At 30.9% G+C, this 12,799-nt stretch overlaps 1 long non-coding RNA gene across 1 annotated transcript; it reads left to right on the top strand.

The window, feature by feature from the left end:
- The first annotated feature begins 514 nt into the window (after positions 1 to 514).
- On the top strand, positions 515 to 3,405 carry LOC136233466 (uncharacterized). The gene is made up of 4 exons (XR_010690845.1): positions 515 to 813; positions 2,417 to 2,494; positions 2,583 to 2,726; positions 3,141 to 3,405. It is a non-coding gene; the product is annotated as an uncharacterized lncRNA (long non-coding RNA).
- Positions 3,406 to 12,799: the final 9,394 nt, after the last annotated feature.

Below are 12,799 nucleotides of genomic sequence, written 5' to 3' on the forward strand. Positions count from 1 at the left end.
GCATTTTAGCAGAATTTTTATAGTTTTGTTACTAATAAATTAATAAACTAAAGTGATAGTAAAATACTAATAAAACATGTTTTTTCTAATTTTCGGTAAGGTATGACTCAAATTGATCTTACTATCAGAGTTAAATTTGCATAATTTCATACGTTAAGGTTAAATCACAATAGAATTAAGAACGTTAGGGTTAAATTTAAGACTAATATTTGGCCCAAACTGTTACAGTGAGAGACACCATGTGTCACATGTCAAAAAGAAAATAACTTATTGGTAAATACTTGTGAACTTTTAAGAATTTAGAGAACAATTGAAATTTTGAGGTTATTGAAATTAATTATATAAAGATAAAATTGGACAAAAATATGAGGCTATTAAAGATAATTAGACAAAAATAGAAGGTCTAATTTAGAACTTTAAAACTTTAGTGGGTAGGTGAAGTTTGAGAGGAAGGGATGACATCACCTATATAACTGGACTTACACCTTTACTCTTCTCAATCGCGGAATAGCAATTAGCGTTACCCAATGTTCATAGATATCTCCTGTGTGAGATCTGAATAGTAGATAGCCCATATATCAATTATGGATACGGTTAGGATTAGGGTTTATCTTCTCCAGAAAGTGGCATAATCAATTCTATAGAAATCAATACTTAGGATTAGGGCTTATCTTTTCTAGAAAGTTAGCATTCATCAATGCTTTTAGGATCTGATCTCTAACTGCTCTGTCCTCGAGTAAATTTCCAAAGAGAATCAAGCTTAATTCTATAAAAACCCTTCCTCAAGAAAGAAGGGAGGAGCATCAAGTGATGGTCAGTATTTTGATCCTATCTTAATAATTTTTTTTGCAGGAAACTATTAACAAATCAAATTCCTGCGTTTTTCTTTGTTGGGTTTCATGTTTTAATAGCAATTCTGAAGATAGTAGCTTATTATATGTGTTTACAAATGATCTATCATTATTAATTTTTCTTTAATTACTTGTTTTCTATAGTGGTTTTTAAAAAATGATTATGCCAAAAGGTGAGAATTTTAGGATTGTAATTGTGATTTCAATAGATTTATTGTCAAATTTGTTTGTTTGTGAGTGCCTTACATAAGTTGTCTGATGTGTTCTATAAGTTTGTTTTAAACTTGATATGCTCATTTTTGTTAGATGTTGCTCTCTAGTGTGTTTGTTTATATAACCTATCTAATGTGTGAGGATGATATGATTACTTGAAATTGAAACCGCAAGTTTGTTTATGCTTCTGGTGTTATGATAAGTTTTTCTATACAAATCAAGATTGTTTGTTATTTGCTATGATGAAACTATGCTGCTAATGCTTGATCTGAATATTATGTAAATTTCAGCAGACAATTATTTTTGCTGTAATTTCCTGCATTTTCAACTAGTTGAGATTGTGGCTTTGGGAGTAACTATTTTTAGCTTAATTTGCAATGGAGAAAATTGCAGAGTCCAAATCTGTGTTTGTTCATTTAGTAAAGCATTAGCTATTGTTCATTTTAGTTTGACAATGCTAGATGTTTCTCTCAAAATACTAATTTGTTGTTTGTAACAAATGATTAGGAAATTGTTGGTGCCTGATTTTCTCAATTGGTATTATTGTTTTGCTTCAATTCAGTTGCCTACTTTTAGGCGGATTGATTCAACCGATATCATTCATTGCATTTGTAATGACTATATTATCAGCTTTTTTAATTGTTTGATCAACACCGAATGAATTTAATTCCATTGAAGATCTTAATCTATTTCCATTGTTTCCAAGTAAAGAGATTGAATTTAGAGATTAGCATTTTTGAGGAATATATATGTGCTATGTTGCACGGAAACGGAATGCGGAAAATCTACGGAAGAAGAGTTCAACAGAGTATATAAAAATGTAACTTGCTAGAAAAGAAAAATGTCTCCGTTTGTACCGGAAATGGAAGGATGATTTGAGCCATATTAGGAATTCAATTCTTACATTGACTGGCTTTTTAGATACTTAATTAATTCCGATTAAGGAAAACTTATACACAATAATTAGTGATTCATCAAAGAAAGAGAAAGGAATTCTTGTTAGAATTTTTTAGATAATATTTTGGGTGTAGAAAGTGAAAGACACGCCAAATATATAAATAATTATGAACTTTTGAAAGTTCATGAGATTTTTGAGATTATTAAATACAATTGAACAATAATATGGATTATTGAATGTAATTGTATAAGATTATAAGGTTATTTAATGTAATTAGATTAGAATAGAGGGTAATTTAGAACTTAAAAAATGTAGGGGTTGTTTTATGTATGATGCCTATTATTTGATATGAATTCAATATCCCATACAAATAGCCTGACCTACATAAATGCATATTGTAAATGTGGTTGTGCATTAGACATTGATATCTCCAATCTTATGTGTTGTGGATTAGGGTTTACGTTCCACAAAAAGCGGCTCAACAGATCTGGCAGGCAACAAATAAAATCAAATCGAAATCAACATCAAAGAGGTAATAAGAATCATTATTTTATAGATAGCTAGGGTTGTTAAGAACGGAAAATATTCACAAAAATCTGAAAAACCTTAACTATGTGCAGGAAAAACAATGGTGAAGAAACATGAGAACAGCAAAGATCTTTCAGGCTTTCTCAAGAACAAAAAAAGGATATTTTATCAGTGATTGCTGAATGTTGCCTGCGAAAACAATCTCTTCTAACAGCGAGGATGATATGAGACTGCAAGTAAGTTTATGTTTAAATTACTAATTTCTTCTTTAAATATGCATTATTTAAAGAAAATCATTCTAGAGATCTTGTGTTGTTTAGATGCATTTTTGGTTGATTGATCCTACAAAACCATGGTGCTGTACCTAAAAATTAATATTGATCAATTTGTTTAGAGAAGCAGCAGCAACAGAGTACTTAATATCTAGAACACTCTTGGGTATTGTTATGAACCCCGTCCCCCTCTAGGATATTTTGCTCAATGCCATTGCAGATGAGGCTGTTTTATGTCTGAAAAGTCTTGATGCAAACACATTACCTTTAGAAATGTCAGCAGAAATCTCTCTCACTGCTAGGATAGTGGAGAAAGAAGTTTCTTTACAAATGTTCCGCCATAAAAAATTTTCACTGACATATTGCGACATGTTCTAGGATCGTCAAGCTCAAGCGAAGCGCTAGTAATTCCCAGTTTTCCTCATCGAGTGTTCGGGAGTATGAGCATTGTCCCAAGCGCTGTGGATTTTGACTTGGGTGCACGTGAATTATGGGACTGGGATCCTTGCAAAAACGTCCCTGAAGATGACCGTACTATGTTCGTGGCGTTTTCAAGAGGTTTTCCAGTGACGAAGGAAGTTACAACTCTTTTCATTGAGTTAATTGGTGTGGGTGTTGTTGATGTTAAGATGCAAAAAAAAATGCCAGAAAATGAACAACCATTGTTTGGAAAAATGATCCTGGATAGATTTCTCTGTCATATTGGGCGAAAGAACACCTCCATGAGTAATTTTTACATAAGCAGCAGCAACAGAGTAATTCAAAGCAGTAGTAGCAACAGCTAGATGAAGGGACTGCACTACATTGGAAAAAGAGGCAGAATCAAATGGAAGGTAAAGAGAAAAAACACCAAATACAATGGATTCACTATATTGGGAATGTAAGATGTGCAAATGTTGATGAGGTTGCCAAAATAATAAAGACACTTAGAATGAACAAAGGTATAAATAATCCAAGTAGTTGAGATTACAGGCTTTGGTTGTACTTCAGTTTAGAGTTAATGTATCAATATTGCCCACGTTTTAATCATCTTGTCTAATCCATGGTTATCTCTGAATTTGAAGGTTGTTTCTATTTATTCAGTTCTTAGGACAACGTAATATGCTAGTTTTTGAAGAATCATTACAGTGTTTTCAGAATTTCCATCAAAACATAAAACCCAACAAAGCAAAAGTGCAAAGATTTACCATAAGGCTAACTCGATTGGTTAAGAAAAATAGGTGCCTACAAAAAAATTTAAGACAAAATCAAAATCCATGTGGGTTTGTTAGCAACAAAAAAAAAACAAAAACACATAAATAAATTTTATGAATGAAGAAAAAAAAATATGATGTTAAAAAATTTATAATAATATTTAATATTGGTTTAAAGATATTATATTAAAAAATAATTACAATTTGAAAAAATTAATAATACATTTTTTCAAGTATATTAATTTTGGTGTATATGTAGTTCCAAAACTTCTTTAAAATTAATTAGATTAAATTTGAAACTAAAAGATAAATTTTTTTTATGTATATAACTAGAGGCAATTTTAGACTTTCATTTACAAAAACAAATGTAAAGACTAAAGAATTGATTAAGATAAAACTTAGGGAACTTATAATAATATGATGGATTTACTAGCGTGTTAAGTAAATACATAAAAACCTTATAATTATTTACCCTGGTATTTATATATTTTGCGTTTTTTTTACATGTGGCAAAGTGTCTTTCACTTTCTACATCCCGAAAATTCTATTGAGATATAAGCAGCGCCAGCTCTGCCTTTAGGAATAGAGCGGCCGCCTAGGTGCGCCAAAAAATAGGTGCATATATAATAATTTTTTCATATATGAATAATATTTTATTGATTAGTTGTATTATCTGTTAAAAATAAATAAAAATTAACATCGAATATAAATTTTAATTAGCAATTTTACATCTAAAAGGGTCATGGCAAATTTTAGATAATAATATTGTTATGTTTTATGATTATTTTTTTCTTTTTTCCCAAATTTTAAAGTTACACGGTATTTTTCATTTTTTTAGGAAAAGGTTTATATCATTGCATTAGATGATATTTGGAAGATTTTAAGTGATTGACAAATATTAGTTAATTCAGTTTTTTCTAATTTTCAGTAAGGTAGAGCTAAAATTGATCTTACTTGGAAAGGCTATATGTGCATTTTTCTTAAAATGTTTGGGTTAAAGTTATAATAATATAAACATATAATCTTGTAACTCAACTTTCTCATTTATACAACAAAAAATTATACTAATGTTTTTAGTTACTTCTCTAACAATAATAGAGGGTATTGGATGAAATTAGATATGAATGTGGGTCATTAGGAACTTTTAAAAATTGAGGCAAAGGGCAACAAATAAAGAGGCAACAAATGTGGGAGCAGTTAAGGTTTTGAGCCAAATAAAGAGGAAACAAATGTATTAAGCTGAAACAATGTGTATGCACAAATGTAAAGTCACTTTTTTTATGTTCATATTATCAAATGCCATGCGACCATAGGAATAATACATTAGATTCCATTAGAATACTATACTTGTTCAGTTATTTTTACAATGTTGCTGGTAGCTAATAGATATTAGCTAATATATTGGATTGCTTTTGTACTCATAGGGTAAATAAGTATATAGTTATACAAACACACATATACAAACAGTGCTTCATGTACAGTTAAAGATATGATGGTTCTTCCTAGTAAAAAATATATTGGTACCGTTATGCAAACAGATAGTGTTCCCTTCAGTGAATCTTCATATATGCCCTTAAAAGAATGCAATTTCAGAAATGCTCATCTATAAATTCACTCTCTTTCCTTGGAAACGTTGGAAATACATTAAGATGTCAAATGGAATTTAATTGACTCAATTTATCAGTGATGGATCAAAGAATTTAAATTAAAAACATCTCATATAGTTACAAATCAAGTTACCTTTCAAGCATCGCATGCATAGTTTTATCATAGACAAACTAATTATGATAGAAACGTCTAATAACAAAAATTAGCATAGCAACAATGTTTTAAACAAAGTTAAGAAATTTCCAGCAAATTTCACTTAAAACATAAAGTTGTATCAGTTAAATAGATTGTTCAGTAACTTGTTTTTCGGATGGAGTACATTCTGTCATATCTTGTTCTTCAGCTGGAGCACATTGTGACATTGTGTCATCTCTTCTTTAAAAGGCAACTTCTCCGGTTCACTCGTGCTCAAAACAGGACCACCAGACCCTGTATCCATGTAAATTGGTTCTTCATGCAAAGGGCATTTCTTTCTATACTCGGTGAATTCTTTAGTTGTCTCATTCAAAGCTTTTTCATAGCCATCTAAGAGATTTCTCGTCATGTATAGTTCGTGTTTGAGCCTAGAAGTCTCCATATGTCTTCTTTGTTGCTCCTCCATCTTCGCCTTGTGCAAATTATGAACCATGTTATTCTGATGATCGAACTCGCTAAGAAACATTTGTTGTTGGATACTCGAGTTTTGATAAGCCTGCTCTTTCGCATGATAGGACATCCCAGCTTTTTCCAAGACTTGTTGCATTTGCTCCATATACATATGGAATTCGGATGTTGACTTCAAATTATTATCCTAACGTCCAGGAAAAACAATAATATAAAGAAGTGATTATAGTTCAGGTTCGGATGTGAAAACCACTAGTACCAAAGAAAAATGACACTTTCTTAATGCATATTTATAAATAGTAAACAGCTGGCAAATAAAAAAAACTATAACTTAAACAAGCATGTGAGAGTTTTTCTGGAGGTAGTCATAAGGGTCAGATTTGACTCTTACAGTACTTCCTACTATCATTTCTTCAAATGTTTATGAATCCCGGAGAAGCTCCTGAACTAAACTCTTTTTCAAACAGATAAGTTTAATATTATCAAGAATATGGCAGATTGGTAGCAAATTCAATTTTGGCTGTTGTTCGCTGTTTGAAATTAATTGCATTAGTGTTAATGGGTATCTTCTTGCCTTTGTTCTTTATTTGTTGCTAGTTTTCTGAACAAATAAAGAACAAAGGCAAGGAGATATTCATTAACACTAATGCAATTAATTTCAAACAGCGAACAACAGTCAAAATTGAATTTGCTATTAGTCTGCCATTATTCCTGATAATATTAAACTTATCTATTTGAAAAAGAGTTTAGTTCAGGAGCTTCTGAGGATTCAGAAAATTTGAAGAAAAGATAGTAGGAAGTATTGTAAGATTCAAATCTGACCCTTTGACTACCTCCAGAAAAACTCTCACATGCTTGTTCAAGTTATAGGTATTTATCTATTAGATGTTTCCTATTTATAAATATGCATTAAGAAAGTGTCATTTTCTTTGGTACCAGTGGTTTTCACATCCGAACATGAACTATAATCACTTCTTTATATTATTGTTTTTCATGGATTGATACTTCCAATGTACCTATTTCGAAGACTTGTGACTATCTGGTGATTTTGCATCCCTGAACTAATAAAAGGAGTTTGTGAAGCTTCTATGACAAGTACTCCCGCTGTTCCAAAATACATCCCTTTTAAGGTTAATGCACATTAATTAAGAAATGCAATTAATTTTAAGTGAGAGACTTTGTTACCTTATATTAACTGCATCTATTAGTAACTTTATCTATTCCCAAGGCAAAAAGTCAACTAAAATAGGGGTATATTTGGTCAAAGCAAATTAATGTGCATAAATTGAAGCAAAATATCATGTATTGTGGAACAAAAAAAAATTCTCTAGAAAGACATGTATTGTGGAACGATGGAGTATAAGACTCTCACAACTACCACTGGAAAGCCCGCATGCTAGCTCATATAGAAAGTAATTTCCAAATAACATTAGTCCCTATGTGAATCTCTTCCTGACCAGCCAGAACCAACGGACTATGCATTTTAATTATAGTCTTCTTTTTACACTTACAAAATAATTAATTGAATTTTACTATGACAATTAATTAAATTGAATTATAATTGGTTATAAACAAATAAAGTTTTCAAACTAGAAATTCAATTGAATTGGAAGACTATTACTATTCCACAAAAATTATGATTATATTTATAATTACAGAGAATCTTTTTTGACAGTTAGAAAACAATTAGTAAGCCCCAAACCTCATTACCAGTAATTCATGGAATATAGTGATGTTGTTCCTAGCATTCAACTAATATTAGATAAGCATATTTCCCAATAGCATAGATTAGGTGTATAATCTTCACAATTCTCATTGAACCCTAAAATTCAACAGGTGAAAAGTCCAAAGATTTACCAGAAAGAATTATGCTTCTAAAATTCAATAGCTTTTAACTAGTTGCTCGGAAACAAAATATTTCCTGCAAAAAAAATAATTCATTATAGAATCAAAATCCAATGAGCAACAAATAGTAAATGCCAACAAAAAGTCAAAAATAACTTGGAATTGGCCAATTCAAATATAGTGCTTTGTGCTAATAATATTTTAGCAGATAAAGTCATGGAGTTTATTAATAGTCAAGATGATTTTGCAGGGTTCATGACCATCACTTGATGAGATTCTGAAGGCATTGTTGAATGCTCATTTAATTGGTTTTCATAGATTTGAGATCACAACAACTTTCCAGATTTGAGATCTATCGGGGGAGGTATTATTAGAATGCACACACATTTACAGAGAAGAGAAGAGAGGGACGGAGAAAACCAAAGTTGTGAAGTAAGTAAAGTTATATAGGCGAGACCATTTGTTTGAGATATTTAATCAATATCAAATAATAAGTTTCATACATTCCAACAACCCTCTAAATTTTTAAAAGTGCTAAATTACTCTCTATTCTTATCTAATTACATTCAATAACATTATATTCTTATCTAATGCCATTCAATAACCTTTATATTTGTCCAATTGTATAATCTCAAAACTTCAACTATCCCCATGAAATCACAAGAGTTCATAATTATTTATATATTTGAAGTTTTTTTTTTACATGTGGCCGAGCATGTATCTAACTTTCTACATCCAAAAGATTCTATTCAGAAATAAGGGGTTATTGAATGCAATCAAACAAGAATAAGAGACCATTTAGAACTTTTGAAAGTTCGGGGGAGCTTAAAGGCAATCAAACAAGAATAAGAGAGTAAAATCGTCTCATAATTTTATTGGTAGATAATTTATTGGTGATGATCAAACAATTAAAAAAACATATAATATAGTCATTACAAATGCAATGAATTATTACCAGAAAATATCAAACAAGAATAAAGAAGAAGCATAAAAAGTGCATGAGTTGAATCAATCTGCCTAAAAGTAGGCAACTGAATTGAAGAAAAATAATAATACCATTTCAGAAATCAGACACCAACAACTTCCTGATCATTGCCAAACTAAAATGAACAATTGCTAATGCTTTATTAAGCTAAAAATTGTTACTCCTAAAATTGCAATGAATGCATGTGGTGTATTTGCCAAAACCTACTAAACAAAATTTAAAGGCTTGTGAGACCCAACTCTATATATACTCTTTCAACTATTGGTAAGTTTTCCACGTGGGATAGGAAAAGAGCTCTTAAGAGCAAAGTCCCTAATAACAAATACACCCCCACCAATCAAATTCATTTTCTTCAAAACAAAGCCATTTTCTCACATTCAGATCAAGTGTCACAAGCATAGTTTCATCATAAGAAATAACAAACAAGCTTGATTTGTGTCAAAAAACATATCATAACAAAAGAAGCATAAACAAACTTGTGGTTTCAATTTCAAGTAATCATATCACCCTAACACATTAGATAGGTTATATAATGCACTCATAAACAAACACACCAGAGAGAAACATCTAATAAAAAAAATTAGCATATCAAGTTTAAGACAAACTTGTAGGGTTTCAAATAATCATATCATCATAGAACACATGAGACAGCTTATGTAAGCCACTCATAAGCAAAACTCATTATATCTTCAGAATTGCCATTAAAACATAAAACCCAACAAAGAAAAGTGCAAAGATTCACCATAAACAATTGTACGCAGTAATTTGATTTGTTAAGCAAGATAGTTTCCTGCAAAAAAAAAAGACATGATCAAAATACATATGGATTGGTGAGCAACAAAAAAACAAAAACACATAAAGAAGTTACAATTGCTCAATTCACCTGTAAACAAACACAACCCTTTTTTGCTAATAATATTTTAGCAGATAAAGTTATGGAGGTTATTAATCAGGAAGATGATTTTGTAGGGTTCATAACCATCACTTGATGCTCCTCCCTTCTTTCTTGAGGAAGGGTTTCTACCGAATTAAGCTTGATTCAGATTTGGAAATTTACCCAACGAACGAGCAGTTAGAGATCAGATCCTAAAAGCATTGTTGAATGCTAACTTGATAGAGAAGATAAACCCTAATTCTAACCATTGATTTCTATAGATTTGATTACGCCACTTTCTGGAGAAGATATAAGGGCTATCTGCTATTCAGATCTCAAAGAGGAGATACCTATGAACATTGGGTAACCCTAATTTCTATTCGGCCATTGAGAAGAGCAAAGGTGTAAGTCCAGTTATATAGGTGATGTCATCCCTTACTCTCAAACCTAACAGTAAACCAATCTTTTTAAATTTTCAACAGCGCTTGGCTAAAATTGGTCTTGCTTGAAAAAATTAGGATTTAATTTGCATCACTTCATATGTTAGGGGCTAAATATGCACTTTGATTGAAGCGTTATGGTTAAATTTGACCCTTATCCCAATAAAAAAATGTACAAAAACTTACAACATAAATATCACATGTTGCAATTATTGAGTTTGTATTGTGATCATGTCGTGTCAATTTCGAATTAGTGTCGAAATGATTAAACCGTAGTCCAACCCAAAAAATTTGATATCAATCTCGTATTAACCTAATCGGGATAGTATCGATTAGGTGTGGTGTTGTCGAGTCATATATGATTTTAATTTGGATCAAATTTATTTTTAGGAAAACCTCACTTTTAATCTTCAGGTTATTAGGATTCTCCCTCTCATTTTATAAAATGACTTAATTTTTATCCTTACGGTAAAATATTGGTTCAATTTTATCATTTTCTAATAAATTTCGTGGACACGTTTTATTCGAAATTATTTTGAAAATGATAAAATTAAATCAAATTTTCTATTATCAAAATAAAAATCACAAAAAAATTATGAATGGACAAAATTAACTTGTTTTATAAGATAAGGACAAAATCATTATTTTTTTCAACGACTTTGGAAGGAGTTAGGCTTATAAGTACTTAATTGAGAAAAATAATGGATTAAACAAAATAAAATCACATGATATGCATACTATGTTTGTGCTCGGTTTTTGAAAGGATATTGCAATTAAAAAAGTTGTTAAAATTTATTAATTATAAGATTGAGTAGATTGATTTGTCTGAAACTAAATCTAAAAATAAGATTTCTTTGGTGCTGTCAGTATCCCATTGTTTTTAGAAGAAAGAGTGGAGCCCGTGGCAGGAAAAAAACATATCTTATCCCTAATTTTCTTTAATCTGGCGACCAAGTTATAGGGAAGCTTAAACTACTCTTAGTTCGCTAATAATGGAATTTGAGGGCAAACTCCAAATATGAGAAACTCCAAATAATCATTTGGAATTGGAAATTGAACATCACTGGGTGCACATGTCTAGAACAACATATTCATTTACTAATTTAGAACAAAATTAGTTTCATTTTATTCCACTAATATATCAAAGAATTGAGCAATGCTTACATAATCTCGTCTCTAACTTGTAGAGTTTGATAAATTTCCGACGAGGAAAATGAACTACTTATGAAGAAACCAAGCTCAACTCGGTAGGAACACTTCCTCAAAAATGTAAGGAGGACCATAGAGTGATGGTCATGAACCCATACAAAAGCATCTTCAAGATTAATAACCTTCATAACCCTATGTGCAAAAATTTTATTAGCAGAAACATATGCTTGCCACAACAACTTGTCAAAGCCATCACTCTTGTCAAGGCACATATTGGACATTAAAGCTCGATGACCACCATTTCTTCTTGCAGCAACCAGATGATGGAGCATCTGAATCTCCATTGCTCCGTCCATCTTTTTTAGGAAAAAAAACTTTGAGCAATCATCGCCATCTGAATCTCCTTGCTTTGGATTTCCACTAACTACGGACGGGATGCAAAAAAAAGGATCACGATCTAAAAGCAGGATGCGGTTTTAATTATAATAAAACAAATGGATAATCTAAGACATCCACATAAAGGCATTTGCTTTTAAGAAATGCCCTCGACCGAGTTAGATTTCATCATGTACGGGAACATATCAACTTCAACCAACATCAATCTTAAACTTTTTCAAATTAACCAAAAAAGGTCTCCAGTTCATGACTATAACATGTAGATCAAAGACGAAACAACCATAAAAACAGAATTAATTTCTTCATCTGTTTTATAATTAATTAATTAATTATTATCTTCATCTTGTCTCAATGGAATCTAAAATATTCTAACAAGAATTCCTTTCTCTTTCTCTGATGAATCACTGATTATTGCGCATAAGTTTTCCTAAATCGGAATTAATTAAGCATCTAAAAAGCCAGTGAACGTAAGAATTGAATTCCTAACATGGCTCAAATCATCCTTCCATTTCCTATACAGATGGAGACATTTTTCTTTTCCAGCAAGTTACATTTTTATAAACTATGTTGAACTCTTCCTCCTTAGCTTTTTAGCATTTCGTTTCAAATTCAGTTTCAGTGCAACATAGCACATATATAATCCTCAAAAATGTTCATCTCATAATTCACTCTCTTTACTTGGAAACAATGGAAATAGATTAAGATGTTCAATGGATTTAAATTCATTCGGTGTTGATCAAACAATTAAAGTACCCATATAATATAGTCATTACAAATACAATGAATTACTACCAGAAAATACCAAACAAGAATACAGGAGAAGCATAAAAAGTACATGAGTTGAATCAATCTGCCTAAAAGTATGCAACTGAATTGAAGCAAAACAATAATACCATTTAGAAAATCAGACGCCAACAACTTCGTGATAATTTGTTACAAACAAC

This window comes from Euphorbia lathyris, chromosome 6 (assembly GCF_963576675.1).
Source record: "Euphorbia lathyris chromosome 6, ddEupLath1.1, whole genome shotgun sequence".
In the NCBI taxonomy this organism is placed as follows: domain Eukaryota; kingdom Viridiplantae; phylum Streptophyta; class Magnoliopsida; order Malpighiales; family Euphorbiaceae; genus Euphorbia; species Euphorbia lathyris.